Source organism: Bos indicus, chromosome 21 (genome assembly GCF_029378745.1).
Source record: "Bos indicus isolate NIAB-ARS_2022 breed Sahiwal x Tharparkar chromosome 21, NIAB-ARS_B.indTharparkar_mat_pri_1.0, whole genome shotgun sequence".
Taxonomy (NCBI): domain Eukaryota; kingdom Metazoa; phylum Chordata; class Mammalia; order Artiodactyla; family Bovidae; genus Bos; species Bos indicus.
Window position 1 is genome coordinate 3,097,321 of NC_091780.1, and position 13,675 is coordinate 3,110,995.

A 13,675-nucleotide genomic window follows, 5' to 3' on the forward strand; every position below is an offset into this window, starting at 1 on the left:
TGACAGGCCAAAGACAAACCCGGAAACTAATCCCATCACCGTAAAACCTGAGACCATGAGTCATATGGCAGAGAAGTTCTCCTGGGTCCCCTCACCCTACCGCTCTCCACCTGGGGGCCCTTTCCCAATAAAATCTTGCTGTGTCAGCGCATGTGTCTCCTTGACACATGTTCATTTCCGAGCATTGACAAGAGCCCACTTCCGGGCCATAGAAGGGGGTCCCCCTTCCTGCGACATTGTGATTATATAACTATCACTCACTTAATATTATTGTATCACAATTGGTCAACAGAAAAACTGTAGCATTTTATATCACCAAAACTACCATTAATCACTGTATAAAATCCTATAATCATCTATAAAACCTATAATCACTTTATAAAATCCAGATGCATATCAGAATTATCTGGGAATTTGTTGAAAAATACAAATGTCCAGGTATTGTTTTTGGGGGGCCAGAGCTCCAGATATGTTTTTAATGAGCAGCCACATTTAAAAACAACCAGACTATATGAGGATCTTTTACTTTTATAGTTGTTTCACTTTTTCTATTTCATATCCAGTGATATCATTTCATTAAGTTTATGCTTTCCAATTTCTCCATCTCTTCTTTTGATGTTCTTTCTCAAGCCTTTATCAAGCATAATAGAAAAGCTTTTGTATGCATATATATAAATAATATGTATAACATATATTTAGAGAACTTATGAAATTTTGCCTAACTAAAAATTTTATGACATTTTGATTCCACTTGTTTCACTTAATATGAATAGACTATCAGATTTCTAACTTAAAAAGATACGCAACAAGCAGCAACAGTTTATGGTATAGGGTAAATATAGTCAATATCTTGTAATACCTATAATGGAAAATAATTTAAAAACTAATATATGTGCATATGTATAACTGAGTCACACACACAAAAAATGAATTTTACTTTAAATGTCCTATGGACATCTAATTATAATATATAAGATATAAAATTTCAAATATATTTGTGTAGGATATGATTAATATACATAATTAAAAATAAATATATATTTAAATTATTAATAACATCATTCAAGATGCTCTTGTTCTTATTTTTTTCTGTACTTGATAAAATATTCTCAGAGAAAGGTTAATGTCTTACTATGATTACATATTTTTTCTTTCTCTTGTATTTCTTCTGATTTTTGCTTTATCTATCTTTGTTTCTTTGTTGTTAAGGTGTCTGGTGGTTTAATATATCTACCTTCTTTGTGAATTTTACCTTTTATCATGAAAAATATTCATCTGTTTCATTAAAAAATTAATTAATTAAAAAAAGAAATGAATGTTTTCAACTCAGTGACCTTACAGTGAACCTTGCCAAACAAAGTAAGCGAAAGATAGTGATGAAGATCAAATTGGAAATCAGTTACAAAGAAAAGGAAAAACAATAGAGAATAATAGTTGAAATCAAAGGACTGTTCTTTGAGAGCCTTAGTAAAACTGATAAACTTCTAACTGGACTGATAAAAGAAACACAAATTACCTGTATTAGGATTGAGCAAGTATGAAAGCTTGTCAATAAATTCAACAAATTACATAAAAAGGGGTAATTCCTTAAAGGACACAAACGACCAATACTCACTGAAGAAACAGGTAACCTGAACAGCCCTGTATCTATTAGGAAAGTAACCTATGATATGATCCTATACACAGAAAGTCTCAAGGAATCCTCAAGTACTATAGCTAATAAATTCAGCAAAGTCACACAGTACAAGTTCAACACACAAAAGCCAGCTGTTTCTATACACTAGGGAAAAACATTCTGAAAAAGAAATTAATAAAACAATATGTAAAAGGATAAAATATCTGGGAATAAATTTAACTAAGGAGATGAAAGATTTGTATAGTGAAAAATACAAAACATTGTTGACTTAATATTGTTAAGATGCCTAAGTGATCTATGGACACAATTTAGTCTCTGTCAAAATCCCAACAACCTTTTTTGCGGAAATGGGAAAGTCAACTTTCAGATTTATGTGGAATCACAAGGAATGCCACATAACCAAAACAACCTTAAGAAGAATGAAGTTGAAGGATTCACACATCCCTATTTCAAAGCTTCCTACTGGCATAAAGGCAGACTAACAGACCAACAGAATGGAAAGTCCAGAAATAAACCCTTGTATGTAAGGTCAAATACTTTTAGAAATGAATGCCCAATTCATCCAATATGAAAAACTGGTCTCTTCATCTCTTCAGTAGATGGTGCTGGGTGTCCTCATGCAAAAAAAAAAAAAAAAGAAGTTGGACCCCTAAGTCATACTACATACAAAAATTAACTCAAAAGGGATCAGTGATCTAAATAGAAGAATAAGACCATAACATTCTTAGAAGAAAACATGGGATAATTCTTCCCAATCTTACATTTGGCAATGAATTCTTAGATATGATAACAAAAGAACAAGCAAGAGAAGAAAAGACTGATAAAATGGACTTCATCAAAATTTTAAAATTTGTAAATGAAAGAACATTATCATTGAACTGAAAAGACAACCTACAGAGTAAAAGGAAGTATTTGCAATCATACATCTGATAAAGGTTTAATATCCAGAATATGCAAATCAAAACTGGGAAACAAAAATAATCACCTATTTAAAAAATGGGCAAAGAATTTGAGCAGACAACTATCCACAGAATATATACAAAGGGTCAATAAGCACATTAAAAGATGCTTAATATCACTGGTCATTAGGAAGACGGAAATCAGAAGCTCAATGCAATACCGCTTCACGCCTACTAAGATGGCTATCTTTTTTTTTTTTTTTTTTAAGGAAAACAACAAATATTGGCAAAGATCTAGAGAAATGGGAATCCCTATACATTTCTGTTGAGAATGTAAAACTTGCAGTCACTGTGGAAAAAGAGTTTGGTGGTTCCTCAGAAATCTAAACATAGAATTACCATGTGTGTGTGTGCTTGTGCTCAGTTGTGTCAGGCTCTTTGTGACCCCATGGACTGTGGCCTGCCATGCTCCTCTGTCAGTACAATTACCACATGGCCTAGCAATTCCATGTCTAAGTATAAACCCAAAAGAAATGAAAACACAGACTGTTCACTGCAGCATCATTCACCATAGCCAAACAGTAGAAACAACCCAAGTGACATCAGCAAATGAAGAAACTGTGCTATATATTGAATACAAACAATGGAATATTACACAGTCATAAAAAGGAATTAAGTTCCTTTTTATGACTATAAATTATAAAGGCAGAAGACAGATAAAAGGTTCCAAGGACTGGGGGCACAGCAAGGGACAGCTTAATGATTACAGAGCTCGGTCTGGGGTGATGAAAAGTTGTGGAACTAGATAGTGGTGATGTTTGTAGAACACTGAGTGAAATTTATGCCATTAAACTGTACATTTAAAAAATGGCAAAAACGACACTTTCATGTTATACATATTTTAGCATAAGTAAAACAAAAATATTGGCTGACCCTCACCACACCAAATGTGGAGGAACCAGAATTCTAACACACGCTCATGCGGACACAAAATGGCGCAGTCACTTGGGAAAGCAAGTTAGTAGTCAGCAGTTCTCAGAGAAGTTAAACATACACCTACCACAAAATCCTGCCACTCCACTCCTGCGTATTTTATTTATCTAAGAAAAACGAAAGCGCATTTCCATACAGAGACCCAAACGTGAGCTTTCACAGCACCTTGATTTGTAACTACCGAAAACCATAAACAAATCAAATGTCTATCAACAGATGAATGCATCAAGGTATCTATCTAGGTGACACACATCTACATAAAGGAACACTACTGGCAATGAAGAGGGACAAATTATTATTGCACAGCAACTTGGATCAATCTCAAAATATCTGTACTAAGAGGAAAAGGCCAGAAAAAAGTACACACTGTATGATTCCATTTGTAATTCTCTAGAAAATCCAAAATGATCAATAACGACTAAAAGATTAATGGTGGTCCAGGAACTCAGGGAAGGATGGGAAAGACAGATTAAAACTTCTAGGAGTGACGACATGTCCACTCACTTGACTGTGGTGATCATTTCCCTGGTATATACATATGTTGTCAAAACTCAAATTGTCCACTTTAAATATGTGCAATGTATTATATGTTATAACATATTATATATATAATATATTAACATATTATATAACATATGTTGATTGCACCTCAGTGAAGCAGTTTTTGAAATGAAAGGGCAGAATTTACAACTGATAATTAAAAAGCAAAAACTGGGGATTTTTTTTTCTAGTGGCATATTAATTTTCTCTAATTTTTAATTTTTTGCCTGAGTCTTATACAGTAGGTAAAAATAACCACTTAATCAGTTGCCTGTCCTTTATGTACTATACTGTCATCTGACTTCTCTAAGGATACTTTTCATTTTAGGAAAAGAGAAACTTATTTCTGAAAGAAAATAACTACACTTACTTCATTCTCCAACAAAATGAAACTGCCCCGATCAAGGACTTTACTTTCACAAGCCTAAGGTCCCAGTACATGGAATTCTTGAAATAAATTATTTTCACTGGGACTTGGCATCATTTCAATTCTAAATCATTAATTTAACATGAGCTTGTTTGTTTGCTTCTTGAATATCAGCAGCTGGTAAGCGTGACGCATCCCAGATGACCACAGCCAGCCAGGCCACCCTCAGCAACTCCCTGTCCCTGGGCCCCGGGACTAGCCCTCCAGCTTCCTTCAAGCATCGTGCTACCTGCGCCTCCACCACCAGCTTCAGCCTACTCTCCGTGTCCCTCCAAACCTTTCTGTAACCGGGGGCTTAGCTCAGCTCCCGCTCACTTCTGACCCTCAAGAACACCCACAGCGCAGACCTGCTTAGCACCCAAACAGCGCCCTCTCTTTTGCTGAGGACGTGCTATATGCCAGGAACCAGGTCTTAACTTGTCTCCAGTTCCTAAAACAGCATGACCAGAAGAGCATTTTTTACCCACTTGGCACAGATGAAGAAACAGCGACGCCCCCCGGGCATGAGCTGGCCCCGCAGAGTGAGGCAGGAAGTCCAGTCTCTTCACAGTATCATGCCCTCCACGTGCTCCTTTTTGCCCCCGAGGTCAGTGGGGTGAAGGGCTCACAGTGGTGGAGACAGGGCCCTGGTGACGAGGAACAGCTGTGCCACGCGCGCTACTCTCACGCGCCTCCTCCACGCCTCCGCCCCGGAAACACTGGTGTCAGAGCCGCCCCTTCCTCCGCCAAGCAGGTCAACAGCAGCGGCCTCGGGGCTTATACTGACGCACACACTTAACGGGCTAGCAACACTCTCTCCTTCTGACCATAACCCTCGTCAGGTGGAAAAACCTGAGCAAGAAAAAGAATCCTTTTCCTTACCCAAGGATCTGAAGTCAGACAGCAACTCTCCTCCCCGCTCCCCACCGCCCCTGGGGGCAACAGGGGCACTTCTGGATCTTTCCTCTAGGGCGTAGGACGGAAACTCTCAGTTCCTGCTGAGCAGTCAGCTGGTGGTGCAAGGCACTTAATCCCCGCCAGGTTCCCTCACATGCACAGTCAGGTAGCGAACCTGGTTCCTCTAGATCAAAGCCAAGGAGAGGTGCAAAGCAGAAGGAAGACAGGGGGTGCCTGGCACTCAGACAGATGTCCTCTTTTGCAGGGAGCTGATCACAGTCTCGATCGCTCCTGTCACAGACATGTATGGCCCACCAGTGACAGGGACGCCAGTCTCACCCAGGCTCTCTACCAGCATCGGCCTCCAGCGAGATTCACCGCAGGCAGCAAGTGAGGGCCAGAAGTGCCGTGGAGACTCCTTTACAATCTCATCCTGAAATGTTTATCCTCCTTTTAAATCTCATCCTGAAATATTTATCCTCTGTATTCTATGATGCCCCTAAGGCATTAGTACAGTCCTAATTTGCCCCACACAACAGCAATGGTTCAACCCAATACACAGAATTGAACTTGTAAGTAAACTGACAAGCATACATAGCTGTTTGCAGGCATTGGTCACCAACGAGGGGCAGTGACCTAGTTTGGGAACCAGTGACCCCTCTGGGAGGACAAAGGGCTTGCAGAGTCCACATGGGAACCCCAAGTCTTCCTGCACCAATCGAGTGCCTGCCAGCAGATCACAGCATCTTTCCAGGCTTCTGCTTCCATCAGGTGAAGTGGGCATGACGGTAACGCTGCCTCATAGCTGAGAATGAACAGAGCATCAGGTGTGAGTGGTCACCCTGTAAGCAAGGCAGTGAAGGCCTGTGGGAGTCCAGCCAAGGCAGCCCTCCCGGAGGGGAGACAGCACATGGAGTGACAGGGCCGCAGAAGGAACCTTGCAGAGGCTCCCAGGTCTTCCTTCCTGGAGGAGGCTCCCGAGACATCCACGGCGCCCCTCCTCTGGGCCACCAGGGCCCTTGCATTCAATGCTGTCCCCACCCGTCCTCTGCTGTGAGCAGCTCAGCTCACCGCCTGGGCTGACAGTGCTGCTTCCGAGCCCGGGGCTTCCGAAGTGGCCCAGGGGCTCCTGCCCGCAGCCGCCACACCAGGGAGCACACATCGCTGGCTTCTTTATGCAGGCGCATGTTGCCCACGTTTAACTTAAATCTCCCCCACCCAGGTCTACCTTCCACTGCTCTGTTCCTGACAAAGCTGGGCCTCTGATTGGCATAAGGAGGCAGGTGAGGCCTGTCTCGACCAGAGGCCAGGGCCTGGCACATCACGCCTCGCATTGTACACTGAGCGGCAATGGACTGCAGCATCCCTTGTCGCAGCTGCTGCCTCTGTTAAACGGGAGAAGCAATCGACCCAAACCCCCTGGGTCACTGGGGGTTACCCGAGAGGCCATGCTGGGGGCCTGGCACCCAGCAAACACACCAGCGGGCACTACAGCTGGACGGGTCATGCCCAGGGCACAGCTGCCTGCCCATTCCTGTCGCCTCTCCACCCACAGCACTACATGGTCCCTGCCTTTTGTCACGGAAGGCAGTCTCAGAGCAGGGGCATGAGGGGCCTCGGAGACCTCAGGGTCCAGTGATGCCCACTTCTAAATGGCTTGGGGGAAAGTGACTTGGTGAAGGTCTTGAGAACATGTCATGCTCCCACACCCCTCCCGCCGGCATCACTGACCCCTGAATCTGTTCACAACTCCACTCCCTTCCACCTCTCCTGACCTCCTCCTGCGAGACCCCGGGATAGAGTCCTCTCACCCAGGCCATCAGTTAAGGTCAGAAGCAGAAGAGTTCACGCTCAAAGGAGGGGTCAGGGCTGAAGCACCAGTTCTAGAACCGCCTCCCTCTGCCTTTTTACTGTTCACACTCTCTCCAAGGAAAACCCCCAAGATATGAAGTGAGGGCAGGTGGTGGTGAATTTTATGTGCCAACTTGACTGACCACAAGACATCCAGATTAACATGTTTCTCGATGTGTATTTCTGGACGAGACGAGCATTTGCATCACTGAACCTCCCCCAAAGTGGGTGGACATCACCCAACCCACTGAGAGCCTGAACACAGAGATATAAACATGGACAGACAGACACACAGACAAAGAGACTACATATAGATAGAAACTGATGCATCCTTCTATCTATCCATCTATCTGTCATCTAGCCTATTGGTTCTGTTTCTTTGGAGAGCCCTAATACAACGCACCATGACCTTTTAGGGTCTGTCACTTTTTCTGAGTACTCCCAGAGACCTAGTGAAAGTAAAAGTGTTAGGCACTGAGTTGTGTCCAACTCTTTGTGACCCCATGGACCGTAGCCCACCAGGCTCCTCTGTCCATGGGATTCTCCAGGCAACAATACTGGAGTGGGTTGCCACGCCCTTCTCCAGGGGATCTTTCTGACCCAGGGATTTAACCTGGGTCTCCTGCATCGCAGGCAGATTCTTTACCATCTGAGCCACCAGGGAAGCCCCAGGACCTAAGTAAGACACTTTTCAGAAACAGTCTCACGGCCCTGAGAGCACTCAGTGTAAACGAGGCAAGAGTTGGGAAGGACACAGTTTCTGTAAGCAGTTCTGCCTTTGGTGGTCTCTGCCAAAGGTCTCACCTTTCAGATACAGCTGACCTAGCTGGTAATAATACTGATTTCAGGGGCAGGTACCTCATGATGGGAAGATTGCAGGTCTCTGTTGTATCTGCCTGTGCGTGCGTGCGCGCACACACACACACACACACACGTGTGCATTCATGTTGGTCACAGGGGTGTGCTCTCTGCCTATAGCTTGTCCTTAAATTCTAAACTTTAAAAGCCAAGAATGCTTGTTATACATAGTATTAACAGTCTTGTGTTGCAATATTTCTGGAGGCCTCAGAGGACAGGGCTGGTATTCAAAATTCCGCCCATGGGTAGAACCTGAAAGGAGGCGGGAACCATGAACAGAGGAAGCCCACAGGACTGCAGGGCACACCCCGGGGAGGACCTGGGGCACCAAGCAAGGAGGCCTGGGATGTGCTGGGAATGTCACCTCAAAGCACAGGGAAACTTACATTCCCACATGTAAAATAGGTGGCCAACGGGAATGTGCTGTTATGTCTGAGGAAACTCAAACAGGGGCTCTATGTCAACCTAGAGGGGTGGGATGGGGCAGGAGATGGGAGGGGATTCAGGAGGGAGGGGACACGTGTATACCTATGTTGAGGTCTGACAGAAAACAAAATTTTGTAGAGCGATTATCCTTCAATACAAAATAAATTTTTAAAAAAAGCCCTGGTGCATCAGAAAGTGTCCCTTCGGAGGAGGCGGCAGCAGGCAGGTGGGGCAAGCGGCGCCCTGACCAGCGGCATCGGCTCAGGGAGGAGCGGCCCCAGGACTCCGGGAACGGCGCCCTCGCCTGGGAAGGGTAGGGACAGGCGGCCAGGGCAGGAAGCCCAGGGCCCTGCACTCGCTGTGCCAGGGCTGAGCCCAGAAGGCGCTGCTCAGAGCCGAGGGCAGAGCAGGTCAGGCCAGCAGGGGCTCCCGCGCACGGACCGAGCAAGCAGTGCAAACAGCACCTCTGAAACGTCATCTATTGTTCACTCATTGGCATTCACTCATCGGAGGCACTCATCGGCACTTCTTTTGTGGAAGGTGATCTGTATTTGTGACTCCAAAAAAAAAAGTGTCAATTAGTGAATTACTGAAATATCTGCTTCCGTCAGGAGAACAAGAGGAACACAGAAACTGATTATTTTCCTACTCGGGTTGGAAAACAGAGGAAATAAAAATAGAAAACTAAGTACCTCCACATGTAAATCAGTACTGCTTGGCTTCTCAGACCTGAATCCCCCATTGATGTCCAAATGAGATCCTGCCTCTGTGGGGCTGACAGGCCTGGTACTCTGCATTTCTCCCTGGCTTAAGACTCCACCCACCAACCTCTGGACCAGGACCTAGGAACACAAGGAGTTACACGCAAATATGATAGTTTTTCCAATGTAAACATTGGTCCACTGTAGGCTTCCAGGACCAAGGATGCCATATCTGGTGAACTTAGCCATCCTTAACTTCCGATAGCTCAGACACATAGGTCACTGCCAAGGATGCCCCATCTGTGACACTGGAAACCACTGGCCACTGCCCTCAGATTCGAGCGGCCCAAGAGCTCCCAGCTCCAGACTCCCAGCTGCAGTGGATAGCTCTGCAGCATGACTGGCACATGCCTGTGAGGAGGCTGCGGACATAAACAAAGTCTTGTTTCTTGATTATTTTCCTTTTGCAAGCTTGGCCTTTACAGCCATCCTAGGATTTGAGGTGAAGCATCTCCAGAGATGAGAGATGCCGAAGAGATCAAGAAGAGATGGAAAGAATACATGGAAGAACTGTACAAAAAAACTATCTTAATGAATTGGTTAAGGCGATGGTGTGGTCAGTCACCCACAATCAGACATTCTGGAGTGTGAAGTCAGGAGGGTCTTAGGAAGCACTGCTGTCAATAAAGCTAGTGGATGTGATGGCATTCCAGTAGAGCTATTAAAATCCCTAAAAGATGATGCTATCAAATTGCTGCACTCAATATATCAGCAAATCTGGAAGACCTAGCAGTGGCCACAGGACTGGAAAAGGTCAGTCCTTATTCCAATTCCCAAAAAGGGTAGTACCAAAGAATGTGCTAACCATCGGACAATTGCACTCATCTCCCATAGTAAAGTCATGCTTAAAATCTTGCATGCTAGGCTTCAGAATTACATGAAACATGAACTTCCAGACGTCCAAGCTGGGTTTAGGAAAGACAGAGGAACCAGAGATGAAATTGCCAACATTTGCTGGATCATAGAGAAAGCAAGGGAATTCCAGAAAAACATCTGTTTCATCAACTATGCTAAAGCCTTTGACTGTGTGAATCACAACAAACTGTGGAAAACTCTTAAAGAGAAGGGAATACCAGACCAGCTTACTTGTCTCCTGAGAAACCTGTATGCAGGTCAGGAAGCAACAGTTAGAACCCTGCCTGTATGGAACATCCAACTGGTTCAGGACTGAGAAAGGAGTATGACAGAGCTGTCTGCTGTCACCTCGTTTGTTTAACTTATACGCTCAGCACATCATGAGAAAGACTGCACTGAATGAGTTACAAGCTGGAATTAAGATAGGCAGGAGAAACATCAACAACCTTCAGTTCAGTTCACTCGCTCAGTCATGTCTGACCCTTCACGACCCCTTGGATTGCAGCATGCCAGGCTTCCCTGTACATCACCAACTCCAGGAAATTCAGGTCCACTGAGTTGGTGATGCCATCCAACCATCTCATCCTGTCATCCCCTTCTCCTCCCACCTTCAGTCTTTCCCAGTATCAGGGTGTTTTCTACTGAGTCAGTTCTTCACATCAGATGGCCAAAGTATTGGAGCTTCATCTTTAGCATCAGTCCTTCCAATGAATATTCAGGACTGATCTCCTTTAGGATGGATTGGTTGGATTTCCTTGCAGTCCAAGGGACTCTCAAGAATCTTCTTCAACACCACAGTTCAAAACCATCAATTTTTGGGCGCTCAGCTTTCTTTATAGTCCAACTCTCACATCCATACATGACTACTGGAAAAACCATAGCTTTGACTAGACAGACCTTTGTTGGCAAAGTAACGTCTCTGCTTTTTAATATGCTGTCTAGGTTGGTCATAACTTTTCTTCCAAAGAGCAAGCGTCTTTTAATTTCATGGCTACAATCACCATTTGCAGTGATTCTGGAGCCCAAGAAAATAAAGTCTGCCACTGCTTCCACTGTTTCTCCATCTATTTGCCATGAAGTGATGGGACTGGATGCCATGATCTTAGTTTTTAATATTGAGTTTTAAGCCAGCTTTTTCACTCTCCTCTTTCACTTTTATCAAGAGGCTCTTTAGTTCCTCTTCACTTTCTGCCATAGGGTAGTGTCATCTGCATATCTGAGGTTATTGATATTTCTCCTGACAATCCTGATCCCAGCTTGTGCTTCATCCAACCCGACATTTCTCACGATGTACTCTGCATATAAGTTAAATTAGCAGGGTGACAATACACAGCCTTAATGTACTACTTTACCAATTTGGAACCAGTCTGTTGTCCCGTGTCCGGTTCTAAGTGTTGTTTCTTGACCTGCAACCAGATTTCTCAGGAGGCAGGTAAGGTAGGAGGTCTGGTATTCCCATCTCTTGAAGAATTATCCACAGTTTGTTGTGATCTACACAGTCAAAGACTTTGGCGTAATCAATAAAGCAGAAGTAGATGTTTTTCTGGAATTCTCTTGCTTTTTCTATGATCCAACTGATGCTGGGAATTTCATCTCTGGTTCCTCTGCCTTTTCTATATCCAGCTTGAACATCTAGAAGTTCATGGTTCACGTTCTGTTGAAGCGAACAACCTCAGATGTGTGAATGATACCACTCTAATGGCAGAAAGTGAAGAGGAAGTAAAGAACCTCTTGATGATGGTGAAGGAAGAGAGTGAAAAAGCTGGCTTAAACAGTAAAGAAATTAAGATCATGGCATCTGGCCCCATTACTTCATGGCAAATAGAAGGGGAAAAGGTAGAAGCAGTGACAGATTTCCTCTTCTTAGGCTCTAAAATCACCACGGATGATGACTGCACCCATAAAATCAGAAGATGATTGCTGCCTGGCAAGAAAGCTATGACCAACCTAGACTGTGTTAAAAAGCAAACACGTCACTGTGCCGATATAGTCAAGATTATGGTCTTCCCAGATGTCATGTACAATTGTAAAAGCTCAACCACAAAGAAGGCAGAGTGCTAAAGAACTGATGCCTTCAAACTGTGGTGCTGGAAAAGACTCCTGAGAGTCCCTTGGACAGTGAGGACATCAAATCAGTCAATCTTAAAGAAATCAATCCTGAATATTGGAAGGACTGACGCTGAATCTGAAGCTCCAGTATTTTGGTCACCTGATGAGAAGAGCCAACTCATGGGAAAAGTCCCTGACGCTGAGAAAGATCAGGGCGAAAGAGGGCAGAAGGAGAAAGGACATCAGAGGATGAGATGGTTGGATGGCATCAATGATGCAATGGACATGAACTTGGGCAAACTCCGGAGATGGTGAGAGACAGGGAGGCCTGGAGCACTGCAGTCCATGGGGTCACAAAGAGATGGACACAACTGGGCAACTGAACAATGAACAACATTTCCAGAAAGCCCTGGCGGTTCTGTGGACCTTGGTGATGACGTCGGCACTGCAGCACGGGGCGTTGCATCTGCTGAGATCAGCACCGCGGCTCCTAGGCTGCAGGTAGAGCCCTAACAGTCCCCAGCATGTGAGGCCAGCATCCTCCCTTCCTCTGTAGAGTACTTGCCAATAGCTGCGATATGTGAACAAGGATTCCTTCTAAAAACTGGGGCTTCCCCTCTGAAGCATGTAGCCCTGCCCTGTGAGGCAGTCAGGAGCAGCCCCCAGGATGCTGTGTGTCCAACCTACTCCTGTGCTCCTGAACCAGGGGGGTAGGTTAAAGCTGCAGACCCCGCATCCCAGACCCACAGGCATGCACTCCACACCACACCCAGGCCTCCTCAGGACCCCACACAACCCCCGCCAGCATTCAGTTCTCCAGCTTTCTCCTGCCGCTCTGGACTCATTGAGCCCAAAGCAATGTCTCCCACTTGGGACAGACCTGTTGGGTGTATTATGGGGCTCTTCTACACACAGAGGCCCACAGGGGCTGCGCATGCCCCCCTCAGAGGACTTCCAGGGCAGCCACAGGCAGGGGCAGGAGGGGAGGAGGACTTGATGCTGTTCCCATCTTGCACGTGCTGAAACTGAGACCTGAGAGATTATATGACCCTCAGGTCACCAGCCAGGAGATACAGAACCCAAAGCCTGCTCCCCACAGTGCTCCCTGTGGCCGAGCTTGCCCAGGCCGCCTTCGTGGATCAACTGCCCACAGCATTTTCCTTCCCAGCCCCTCTGAGGACCATGGCCCCTCCTAGAACAAGGCTCTCCTCTGAGTCAGGAAGACAGCGTGAGGAGAGCCAGCCACCACCTGTCGGGTGAAAAGCTGGCATGTCAGGAGGACATGTGCTGCTTCACAGGCCGTGGAAGGTCAGCGTCACTTCTATTCTGTGGCCTGAGGGGTGGAGTCTGCAGTCGGCCTCCCCAGCCCTGCCTGCCTCGCCTGTAACTGGGTTTTCCTTAGAGAGTCTTGGGGAAACAGGGCAGGCAGGGAGCGCGGGCAGGGTAGGGGGCGCTGGGCCAGGAGGGTGGGCAGCACCTTGGCCACTTCAGTCAGGCCGCAGCC

The 13,675-nt window shown here is 45.3% G+C and overlaps 1 protein-coding gene across 3 annotated transcripts in view; it reads right to left on the reverse strand.

Moving 5' to 3' along the window:
* ATP10A (ATPase phospholipid transporting 10A (putative)) overlaps positions 1-13,675 on the reverse strand; it is a 189,149-nt gene that overhangs the window by 86,104 nt on the left and 89,370 nt on the right. The gene's annotated exons all lie outside the window — the stretch shown is intronic.